Source organism: Schistocerca serialis, unplaced genomic scaffold, assembly GCF_023864345.2.
Source record: "Schistocerca serialis cubense isolate TAMUIC-IGC-003099 unplaced genomic scaffold, iqSchSeri2.2 HiC_scaffold_133, whole genome shotgun sequence".
NCBI lineage: Eukaryota > Metazoa > Arthropoda > Insecta > Orthoptera > Acrididae > Schistocerca > Schistocerca serialis.
Genome location: NW_026047547.1, coordinates 340001 through 352500, shown reverse-complemented (window position 1 = coordinate 352500; position 12500 = coordinate 340001). Strand labels below are relative to the sequence as shown.

Below are 12500 nucleotides of genomic sequence, written 5' to 3'. Positions count from 1 at the left end.
GATGTGTAGGCGCGCCGCCCACATTTCCCCAACCTGCGTTGACGATTTGAGGAGGTGGCCCTCCCACATTAGGTGGCGCTCCAGCACCTCGATCTCACGCTGCACCTCATCCATGCCTGCACCGTCGCAGGCTGGCCCTATCTTCTTCAGCGCCAGGAGACGGGACCGACGGAGGGTCGGACCCATCCATCGGCAAGATGGAATGCCGAGGCCCCCCTGGGCAACAGGAGCGTGGAAGTATCCCAGGGGGGTGTCCGCCGGAAGGCGGAACCATCTCCTGACGGCGGCCCGGATGGTGACGTCGGCCGACTTCAATGCACCCACCCGGGTGCGGCTGAGGGCCAGCCCGTGGTACAGGCCAGGGAGAAGTACGTTGGTGAGAGCGTGGAGGCGCTGTTGCGGCTTCAGCGGAGCTCGGGAGATGACGTCAAGCTGCTCCACCAGGTGGCGACGTGGATTGAAGACACAGCGACCCGCCGTGGAAAATTGCAGCCCCAGGTACCGGAAGGTTTCACCCACACGCAGGGCAGGCATGGTGGTATTGCCTGCTGTGAAGGTGACATTGCTGTCCACCTTCACCTTCTTCTCGCGCCCTGACGCGACTAAGGCGAGGGTGAAACACTTCCGGGCGTTGATCTGCAGCCCCAGGTGGGCGAGGGCTGCGGTAGCTGCGTCGATGAGGGACTGCAAGCCCCTCGGGGTCGCTGCAAACAGCAAGACGTCATCTGCAAAGGCCGCAGCGTTGACTCTGCGACCGAGGATCCGAGCTCCGATGTGGGAGGGCAGTTGGCCTAAAACGTAGTCCACCGCAAAGTTGAACAGGAGGGGGGAGAGGGGATCGCCCTGGCGAACGCCCCGTGCTGGCTGCACAGACACGCCCACGCCGGCGCCGTCCGCTATCACTGTCGTGCTGCCCTCGTAGCACCGCTCGACATACTCGACAAAACAATCCGGCAGGCCATGCGCCTTCAGCACGGGGCGAAGGGCAGCATGATCTACCGAATCGAATGCCTTAGATACGTCGATCGATGCCACAAAGACAGAGCGGCAGGAGCGAACTGCGTCGGTGAGAGCAGTGTCCAAGATGAAGGTATTTTCCAACATCCCATCCCGAGGGATGAATGCCCGCTGACGTTCGTCCACAGCACATGCGCGCATCAGGCGTGACGCGAGAACCTTGTGAAAGGTCCGCGCCAACACCGAGCAGACCGTAATGGGGCGAAAGTCAGCGGGGGATGTTGGTGCAGCCGTCTTCGGGAGAAGGGACGTTCGCGCGCGAAGCAGGCGTTCCGGAAGGGCGCGGGCCAGAAGGAAGAGATTCATCACTTTCACCAGGACTTCGTGCGGCAGGCGCCGCAACTCCGCTGGGGTAAGGCCGTCTGGCCCGGCTGCTGATCCCCTGGGCGGCAACGCGGCGGCGACCTCCTCATGTGTGACCGGCCCCCATAGGCACTCGGGAGCGACAGGCTCCGAGTGCGGGAGGAGGCGGTCACGAATGAAGCCCGCGGTGGAGATGGGCTTCTTGGTGAAGAGGTCCGCCCAGAAGTCCAGCAGACCAGGGATGGCAGGTGGCGGCTGGAGCAGGGTGCCATCCAAGAGGCCGCGCACGCAACGTGCACGCGACCGTCGGAAGGCATCCTGCGTTCTCGCGTACTCCCAGCGGCGCCGCTTGCGCTTCTGCGTCGGCGGCGCGGCAGGCGGCCGCTTCGATGGTTGGCGCGGCCGCTGTGTCCTGGTGATCGATCTCTCCCCTCTGGACCCGACCGACGCAAGGGCATCCGGGAGCATGCCCAGGATGACATCGGGCGGCGTGCCCCGCCCCAGACCTATGACACGATCCAGGGCAGAGAAACGCTGGGCGGAAGCGGGTAGCCCCGCCAGATGCTCCCAGATGGCGGCGTCAGTCGGCCCCTCCGGCGGCGGCCCGGTGGTGTCGGCCGCGAAGTCCTCGGCTGCGTCGACGGGCGGCGCAGCGGCCTCGCCCGCGTCAGGCAGCGGGCTCGCTGCTCCCCGGCGGGACGCCGGCTCTTCCCCCCGACCGATCTCAAGCGCCTCCATGAATTGGCGGACAAGCTGCTTGTGGGCAGCTTGCCGCCGTCGGCACTTGATTGCCTCAAGCGTTCGGTCGGGGAACATCCTGATGAGCTCTTGATTTACAAAGAAGAACCGGGCGTCCCTCTCGAGGAACAGTTCGGCCTCCGCCTTGGCGAGCGACAGGACTTCTTCCTCCGTCCACCTCGCGCGATGCCTCTCCGTGACGATCTCCGCGTTGGCGGCCGCAAGGTGTTGGCGGCGGCGATGGACCCCGAGACCGTTCTTGGTGGTGAAGCTGCGGTGGCACTCACTACAGGCGTATACAGCTGCAAAAGTTACAAGATTTTCGGCACGGCCGGTTGGCCGGCTAGGTGCTGGGGGAGTTGGGGTGGCACCTTCAGCGGAAGGGCCACCACTTTTTCTCTGAATACTGCCCCCAACTAAAAAAAAGGGATAGTGCGAGGGGGGGCTGGTAACCCCCCCAAGCCCCTGGTGCGGTCTTCCACTCTGCGAAAATCAGCGGGCCCACGAGAAGGGGAGAAGACCGCAGGAGAGGAGAGGCTAAGAGGGCTAGGCCCATGTATTGCGCATCACTCTCCCTGTAACCATAACCCAAGGAAGGCACCTCGCAGCAGCAGCACGACTACATCAAGACCGCACTTCGAAAAGCCAAGTCCGGATGCAGCCACACCGCCGCCACTTGGCCACCTTAAGAGAGTCATAGTTACTCCCGCCGTTTACCCGCGCTTGCTTGAATTTCTTCACGTTGACATTCAGAGCACTGGGCAGAAATCACATTGCGTCAACACCCGCTAGGGCCATCGCAATGCTTTGTTTTAATTAGACAGTCGGATTCCCCCAGTCCGTGCCAGTTCTGAGTTGATCGTTGAATGGCGGCCGAAGAGAATCCGCGCACCCGCGCGCCCCCGGAGGAGCACGCTAAGGCGGACGCGGCCTCGCAGCAAGGAAGATCCGTGGGAGGCCAAGGCACGGGACCGAGCTCGGATCCTGCACGCAGGTTGAAGCACCGGGGCGCGAACGCCGCGCAGGCGCGCGCATCCTGCACCGCCGGCCAGCACGAGGCCGACCAACGGCGAGAGCAGACCACGCCCGCGCTAAACGCCCGCACTTACCGGCACCCCTACGGCACTCACCTCGCCCAGGCCCGGCACGTTAGCGCTGACCCACTTCCCGACCAAGCCCGACACGCCCCGATCCTCAGAGCCAATCCTTATCCCGAAGTTACGGATCCAATTTGCCGACTTCCCTTACCTACATTATTCTATCGACTAGAGGCTCTTCACCTTGGAGACCTGCTGCGGATATGGGTACGAACCGGCGCGACACCTCCACGTGGCCCTCTCCCGGATTTTCAAGGTCCGAGGGGAAGATCGGGACACCGCCGCAACTGCGGTGCTCTTCGCGTTCCAAACCCTATCTCCCTGCTAGAGGATTCCAGGGAACTCGAACGCTCATGCAGAAAAGAAAACTCTTCCCCGATCTCCCGACGGCGTCTCCGGGTCCTTTTGGGTTACCCCGACGAGCATCTCTAAAAGAGGGGCCCGACTTGTATCGGTTCCGCTGCCGGGTTCCGGAATAGGAACCGGATTCCCTTTCGCCCAACGGGGGCCAGCACAAAGTGCATCATGCTATGACGGCCCCCATCAACATCGGATTTCTCCTAGGGCTTAGGATCGACTGACTCGTGTGCAACGGCTGTTCACACGAAACCCTTCTCCGCGTCAGCCCTCCAGGGCCTCGCTGGAGTATTTGCTACTACCACCAAGATCTGCACCGACGGCGGCTCCAGGCAGGCTCACGCCCAGACCCTTCTGCGCCCACCGCCGCGACCCTCCTACTCGTCAGGGCTTCGCGGCCGGCCGCAAGGACCGGCCATGACTGCCAGACTGACGGCCGAGTATAGGCACGACGCTTCAGCGCCATCCATTTTCAGGGCTAGTTGCTTCGGCAGGTGAGTTGTTACACACTCCTTAGCGGATTCCGACTTCCATGGCCACCGTCCTGCTGTCTTAAGCAACCAACGCCTTTCATGGTTTCCCATGAGCGTCGATTCGGGCGCCTTAACTCGGCGTTTGGTTCATCCCACAGCGCCAGTTCTGCTTACCAAAAGTGGCCCACTTGGCACTCCGATCCGAGTCGTTTGCTCGCGGCTTCAGCATATCAAGCAAGCCGGAGATCTCACCCATTTAAAGTTTGAGAATAGGTTGAGGTCGTTTCGGCCCCAAGGCCTCTAATCATTCGCTTTACCGGATGAGACTCGTACGAGCACCAGCTATCCTGAGGGAAACTTCGGAGGGAACCAGCTACTAGATGGTTCGATTAGTCTTTCGCCCCTATACCCAGCTCCGACGATCGATTTGCACGTCAGAATCGCTACGGACCTCCATCAGGGTTTCCCCTGACTTCGTCCTGGCCAGGCATAGTTCACCATCTTTCGGGTCCCAACGTGTACGCTCTAGGTGCGCCTCACCTCGCAATGAGGACGAGACGCCCCGGGAGTGCGGAGGCCGCCGCCCCGTGAAGGGCGGGGAAGCCCCATCCTCCCTCGGCCCGCGCAAGGCGAGACCTTCACTTTCATTACGCCTTTAGGTTTCGTACAGCCCAATGACTCGCGCACATGTTAGACTCCTTGGTCCGTGTTTCAAGACGGGTCGTGAAATTGTCCAAAGCTGAAGCGCCGCTGACGGGAGCGATTATTCCGCCCGAGAGCATCCCGAGCCAACAGCGGCGCGGGTCCGGGGCCGGGCCAGGTAGGTCCGTCATCCGGGAAGAACCGCGCGCGCTTGCCGGGAGCCCGAGCGCCCAAAGGGGCGAATCGACTCCTCCAGATATACCGCCGGGCAGCCAGCCAGGACACCGGGGCTCTGCCCAACAGACGCGAACCGAGGCCCGCGGAAGGACAGGCTGCGCACCCGGGCCGTAGGCCGGCACCCAGCGGGTCGCGACGTCCTACTAGGGGAGAAGTGCGGCCCACCGCACACCGGAACGGCCCCACCCCGCGGCGAGTGGAAAGGCAACCGGACACGACCCCGCCGCGGATTGCTCCGCGCGGGCGGCCGGCCCCATCTGCCGAGGGCGGAGGCCAGTGGCCGGATGGGCGTGAATCTCACCCGTTCGACCTTTCGGACTTCTCACGTTTACCCCAGAACGGTTTCACGTACTTTTGAACTCTCTCTTCAAAGTTCTTTTCAACTTTCCCTCACGGTACTTGTTCGCTATCGGTCTCGTGGTCATATTTAGTCTCAGATGGAGTTTACCACCCACTTGGAGCTGCACTCTCAAGCAACCCGACTCGAAGGAGAGGTCCCGCCGACGCTCGCACCGGCCGCTACGGGCCTGGCACCCTCTACGGGCCGTGGCCTCATTCAAGTTGGACTTGGGCTCGGCGCGAGGCGTCGGGGTAGTGGACCCTCCCAAACACCACATGCCACGACAGGCGGCCGCCTGCGGGGTTCGGTGCTGGACTCTTCCCTGTTCGCTCGCCGCTACTGGGGGAATCCTTGTTAGTTTCTTTTCCTCCGCTTAGTAATATGCTTAAATTCAGCGGGTAGTCTCGCCTGCTCTGAGGTCGTTGTACGAGGTGTCGCACGCCACGCCGCCAGCCGGCTGTGCACGCTACCGAGTAAGTACCGGTATGCGAACCGCCAGGCGACGGGCGCGCATCGCACGTTTAAGGAGACGCGGCCGGCCCCACAGGCGGCCACGACACTCCCAGGTCAGCGAAGCGGGGCAAACGCCGCGCGCTTCAGTATACGTAGCCGACCCTCAGCCAGACGTGGCCCGGGAACGGAATCCATGGACCGCAATGTGCGTTCGAAACGTCGATGTTCATGTGTCCTGCAGTTCACATGTCGACGCGCAATTTGCTGCGTTCTTCATCGACCCACGAGCCGAGTGATCCACCGTCCTGGGTGATCTTTTCATAGTTTCCACCATCTCTTTCGAGACAGTTGCATAGGCGGGACTGAGGCGTGTGGCGGCCCTGTTCCAGCGTTCAGTGTCCAACGGCCTCACGGCCGATGGGCGTCGTACGGCTCCACACCGGAGCGGACAGGCAGTCGGGCGAAAGTCATTCAAAACCGGCGCCAGGCGCCGCAGGCCAGCCGCTCCAGCGCTTCAGCGCTCGTACCACACAACATTGCCGTTAGTTTTGAGACGAACGCGTGGTTCCGCACGCGGCGCACGGCTACTGCGAGCCGTACAGGTAGCTGCGTGTTGCGCGACACGACACGCACATCGAAAGACATGCAGTCTAGTCGGTAATGATCCTTCCGCAGGTTCACCTACGGAAACCTTGTTACGACTTTTACTTCCTCTAAATGATCAAGTTTGGTCATCTTTCCGGTAGCATCGGCAACGACAGAGTCAATGCCGCGTACCAGTCCGAAGACCTCACTAAATCATTCAATCGGTAGTAGCGACGGGCGGTGTGTACAAAGGGCAGGGACGTAATCAACGCGAGCTTATGACTCGCGCTTACTGGGAATTCCTCGTTCATGGGGAACAATTGCAAGCCCCAATCCCTAGCACGAAGGAGGTTCAGCGGGTTACCCCGACCTTTCGGCCTAGGAAGACACGCTGATTCCTTCAGTGTAGCGCGCGTGCGGCCCAGAACATCTAAGGGCATCACAGACCTGTTATTGCTCAATCTCGTGCGGCTAGAAGCCGCCTGTCCCTCTAAGAAGAAAAGTAATCGCTGACAGCACGAAGGATGTCACGCGACTAGTTAGCAGGCTAGAGTCTCGTTCGTTATCGGAATTAACCAGACAAATCGCTCCACCAACTAAGAACGGCCATGCACCACCACCCACCGAATCAAGAAAGAGCTATCAATCTGTCAATCCTTCCGGTGTCCGGGCCTGGTGAGGTTTCCCGTGTTGAGTCAAATTAAGCCGCAGGCTCCACTCCTGGTGGTGCCCTTCCGTCAATTCCTTTAAGTTTCAGCTTTGCAACCATACTTCCCCCGGAACCCAAAAGCTTTGGTTTCCCGGAGGCTGCCCGCCGAGTCATCGGAGGAACTGCGGCGGATCGCTGGCTGGCATCGTTTATGGTTAGAACTAGGGCGGTATCTGATCGCCTTCGAACCTCTAACTTTCGTTCTTGATTAATGAAAACATACTTGGCAAATGCTTTCGCTTCTGTTCGTCTTGCGACGATCCAAGAATTTCACCTCTAACGTCGCAATACGAATGCCCCCGCCTGTCCCTATTAATCATTACCTCGGGTTCCGAAAACCAACAAAATAGAACCGAGGTCCTATTCCATTATTCCATGCACACAGTATTCAGGCGGGCTTGCCTGCTTTAAGCACTCTAATTTGTTCAAAGTAAACGTGCCGGCCCACCGAGACACTCAATAAAGAGCACCCTGGTAGGATTTCAACGGGGTCCGCCTCGGGACGCACGAGCACGCACGAGGCGGTCGCACGCCTTCGGCTCGCCCCACCGGCAGGACGTCCCACGATACATGCCAGTTAAACACCGACGGGCGGTGAACCAACAGCGTGGGACACAAATCCAACTACGAGCTTTTTAACCGCAACAACTTTAATATACGCTATTGGAGCTGGAATTACCGCGGCTGCTGGCACCAGACTTGCCCTCCAATAGATACTCGTTAAAGGATTTAAAGTGTACTCATTCCGATTACGGGGCCTCGGATGAGTCCCGTATCGTTATTTTTCGTCACTACCTCCCCGTGCCGGGAGTGGGTAATTTGCGCGCCTGCTGCCTTCCTTGGATGTGGTAGCCGTTTCTCAGGCTCCCTCTCCGGAATCGAACCCTGATTCCCCGTTACCCGTTACAACCATGGTAGGCGCAGAACCTACCATCGACAGTTGATAAGGCAGACATTTGAAAGATGCGTCGCCGGTACGAGGACCGTGCGATCAGCCCAAAGTTATTCAGAGTCACCAAGGCAAACGGACCGGACGAGCCGACCGATTGGTTTTGATCTAATAAAAGCGTCCCTTCCATCTCTGGTCGGGACTCTGTTTGCATGTATTAGCTCTAGAATTACCACAGTTATCCAAGTAACGTGGGTACGATCTAAGGAACCATAACTGATTTAATGAGCCATTCGCGGTTTCACCTTAATGCGGCTTGTACTGAGACATGCATGGCTTAATCTTTGAGACAAGCATATGACTACTGGCAGGATCAACCAGGGAGCTGCGTCAACTAGAGCTGAGCAGCCGGCCGCCCGGGAGTGTGTCCCGGGGGCCCGCGCGAACACGCAAGCGTCCGCTCAATTATTCTGCAAACAGGAGGAGGCTGAGCTCCCCTGCACAACACACCTCGAAACCCTCTCAGGTCCCGGCGGCGCGCAGCGCCGTCCTAAGTACTTGGTCGGGTTCGAGAGAGGCGCAATCGCCCGGAGTTAGGCGAGTAGACGCTTTAGGTGCGACCACCCGTGCTCCCAACTGAGCTTGCCGCTGCCGACAGAGGCCCGGGAGCGTGCTGTCGTGGCATTGCCGGCGGGAGACAACACGCGCCACCTACGGTGACCGGCAGCTCCAACGCCAGCGCCACAGAAGGACAAAAGCCCCACTTGGGTGCCGAAGCGAACTCTCCCAGCACAGCGCACGCGCCAACACGTCCGCACAGCTGCGATACAAACCACCTGCGAGAACCGCTGGGGCGACCGAGCAGCAGACGGCGTCGCGGCGCCGAGCGCCGGGCGGCGGCGCATCCTCAGCGCACACAGTCCTCAATCGGACCAGCACACTGCAGATGGCCACCGCGCTTCGCACCGGGCCCGCGAGGACCTACTTTGGCCGCAAGGCGCCGCGAGCAGGGGGCGCCGGCGCGCAGCTGCGCCGCCTGCCGCGTCCGTCGGCCGGCGCGCCTGCCACTGGCCGCCCCCACCAGCCGGCTGTAGCGCGTGCGCCCACGCACCGCGCTGCCAGCACGCCGGGCGGCCCCCCCTCACCGGCCGGGGACGGTCCCACCCAGCCACCGCCGCGTATCGCCTCACACCCAGATCCCCTTTCACGTTCGTGGGCATGGTGGGTCCCCTTTCACGTTCGTGGGCATGGTGGGTATCCATGAAACAACCGGTTAATAGCTCGACCGATCGTCGCCAACACTGATTCACCTCTAGCGAGAACAACCGCACCACAACGGGTTACCAGTTGTTCATTTGCGTAACGTCACCAGCAAACGTAGACGTCCATCGCCATTTGCAACGAGTATTGCATGCCTGTGTCAGGTGTCACAACACACTACGTCTGCCCACATAGACGCAACAACATGTGCACGCCTAGAGAACACGTGGAAGGTAGCCCCCGTACGTATGCGGTGTCCATTGCGCGAACGACTGTCAGCCGGCCTCTGCAGCATGTCGCAGATGTGGAACGCGGTGCAACATGCTATCACAGTGTGTGAGAAGAGACGACTACGTCCGAATACACGCTCCACTACATCAACAGACTGCTCATGCTGATCGCCATCCAGGGCGTCCGTTCCTCCCACACGTCTGAATGGCGTACCACACTGCAATCCAGCTCCTAAAGGGAGACGACACGTAGCTGCGTCCACAATATTTGGACTGTATGGTCCGCCGTTGCTAGGCGCAGTCGTCGTACGGTCACACATGTGCCACGATGTATCATTCAGTACATACGGACCAATGTGCAGCACAGTTTGTGGGTTTTGCGTACATCCGCGGACAGGTGACAGGCCGTACCACAACGTAGGCTGAGTACGTCGGCATGCGAAGGGCATTGAACATGCAAACTTCTCAACGACCAGCTTGCGAAGGCAGGGGGGAAGGGGGGGGGCATGTACGTCCTGCTGCTATCCACATTACAGTGTATAGCAGGAGCATGTGGAAAGTCAGCAACACTTGCAAGGTGTTTAACATGACGCGATACACAGGGGACCGGGCAGTGCGAATAGCGAACTATATTGCGAGGGTTGCGGTTAGGCAACACTACACTAATTTAACGAGTTGCATAACAATTACAGAGCAGGTTCAGCGACAACGTGCGTCAGGTTAAGGCGCAATATAGGTTAGGTTGAGGCGCAATATGGGTTACGTTAAGGCACAAATTAGGTTACGTTAAGGCACAAATTAGGTTACGTTAAGGCACAAATTGGGTTACGTTAAGGCACAAATTGGGTTACGTTAAGGCACAAATTGGGTTACGTTAAGGCACAACATGGGTTACGTTAAGGCACAACATGGGTTACGTTAAGGCACAACATGGGTTACGTTAAGGCACAACATGGGTTACGTTAAGGCACAACATGGGTTACGTTAAGGCACAACATGGGTTACGTTAAGGCACAACATGGGTTACGTTAAGGCACAACATGGGTTACGTTAAGGCACAACATGGGTTACGTTAAGGCACAACATGGGTTAGGTTAAGGCACAACATGGGTTAGGTTAAGGCACAACATGGGTTAGGTTAAGGCACAACATGGGTTAGGTTAAGGCACAACGTAAGTTAGGTTAAGGCACAACGTAAGTTAGGTTAAGGCACAACGTAAGTTAGGTTAAGGCACAACGTAGGTTAGGTTAAGGCACAACGTAGGTTAGGTTAAGGCACAACGTAGGTTAGGTTAAGGCACAACGTAGGTTAGGTTAAGGCACAACGTAGGTTAGGTTAAGGCACAACGTAGGTTAGGTTAAGGCACAACGTAGGTTAGGTTAAGGCACAACGTAGGTTAGGTTAAGGCACAACGTAGGTTAGGTTAAGGCACAACGTAGGTTAGGTTAAGGCACAACGTAGGTTAGGTTAAGGCACAACGTAGGTTAGGTTAAGGCACAACGTAGGTTAGGTTAAGGCACAACGTAGGTTAGGTTAAGGCACAACGTAGGTTAGGTTAAGGCACAACGTAGGTTAGGTTAAGGCACAACGTAGGTTAGGTTAAGGCACAACGTAGGTTAGGTTAAGGCACAACGTAGGTTAGGTTAAGGCACAACGTAGGTTAGGTTAAGGCACAACGTAGGTTAGGTTAAGGCACAACGTAGGTTAGGTTAAGGCACAACGTAGGTTAGGTTAAGGCACAACGTAGGTTAGGTTAAGGCACAACGTAGGTTAGGTTAAGGCACAACGTAGGTTAGGTTAAGGCACAACGTAGGTTAGGTTAAGGCACAACGTAGGTTAGGTTAAGGCACAACGTAGGTTAGGTTAAGGCACAACGTAGGTTAGGTTAAGGTACAACATAGGTTAGGTTAAGGTACAACATAGGTTAGGTTAAGGTACAACGTAGGTTAGGTTAAGGCGCAATGTCGGTTAGGTTAAGGTACGATATAGCTTAGGTTAAGGTACACATTGTTGTAGGGAAAGGTGTATTTGGGGGGGGGGGGCGGCGGCAGGTTCGTTGATAGTGATTATCGTAAGTGCATGCCTGCGGGATCATCCGATTTGTCACGTCAGGATGCACTTGTGGCTCATGACAGGCGGCGCTCCGATTCCAAGGTTGTGGCAGATCTGTGTCTTTCATTCCTGCCATTGTTTGTGTACTGTGACAGGAGGCAGTATGGTGATGTTGGGTGCACCCCTGTGTAGGACATGTGTGGGTGTTCGTGGCTTAGCTGAGCAATGGCGGATGTCGGAAGGGTGGGATATTCTGTTTTCTGGGTGGACCTCCCGGTCTGGTTATGATAGTGTGGATTGTGTAATGTGGCGGAGAGGATGCACCGGATGTTCTTCCATGCTGGTGGTTAGATATTGTGTGTGTGCCTGTTAGAGGCAGAGAGTAGTGTGTGATAGTGTCTGGCTGACGTGTGGTTCTCATTGTGTGCAGAGTCTTTCAGCATGTATAGGGACGGTTGTATATATTATCTGTATTCTGATGGCTCTGCATTTATTACTAATCAGTGCCGTGTATACGGTTACTCTGGTTCCAGTCGAAACTGTTCTATCTCTGTACATTAGTGACACTGCGGCTCCACTATGTTGCTGCCCCTGTCGGCCGTTTCCCCCAGTGTATGGCTAGTGATTATCAGCAATCAGTCTATTAGTCAATACCGGTAGTGTGACGACTTCAAATGTCCGGGATGGGGGAAGCTAAACCCTTCCCGTGGGTCAGGGCCTAGAAAGACTCTTCCCACGCAGGAGGCTCGGACTGTCGTTACTCTTCCGAGAAATATATTTGCCCAGCGTTTTTTGCGACTGCGAGTGCAACGCCAGGAGGCTCCGACTGTCTTTACTGTTCCGAGATATATATTTGCCCAACGTTTTTTGCGACTGCGAGTGCAACGCCCACGGGTACCGACATGGATGGGGCGCTTCCTAGCTGATCGCTCGGCATGGGAATCAGTACAGTGAGCAATGCGATCGCGTCTGTAGCTTGTACGTGGTACAGCTCGCAGCTCATGTATAGGGACAGCGGGAATGTCGCATATTGGACATAACTCTTCATGAAACGCAAGTTATAGGTGTGGATTGCACATTACGAGTGCGGGAAACTTCCGCCGTTCATCCGCTGGCG

At 57.6% G+C, this 12500-nt stretch overlaps 2 non-coding genes and 1 pseudogene across 2 annotated transcripts; all 3 read right to left on the bottom strand.

The window, feature by feature from the left end:
- Positions 1 to 5626, bottom strand: part of LOC126439622 (large subunit ribosomal RNA) — a 7955-nt pseudogene extending 2329 nt beyond the window's left edge.
- A 188-nt stretch (positions 5627 to 5814) lies between these two features.
- Positions 5815 to 5969, bottom strand: LOC126439648 (5.8S ribosomal RNA). Its single transcript, XR_007581285.1, has one exon. It is a non-coding gene; the product is annotated as a 5.8S ribosomal RNA (ribosomal RNA).
- A 346-nt stretch (positions 5970 to 6315) lies between these two features.
- LOC126439660 (small subunit ribosomal RNA) lies at positions 6316 to 8224 on the bottom strand. The gene has a single exon (XR_007581296.1). It is a non-coding gene; the product is annotated as a small subunit ribosomal RNA (ribosomal RNA).
- Positions 8225 to 12500: the final 4276 nt, after the last annotated feature.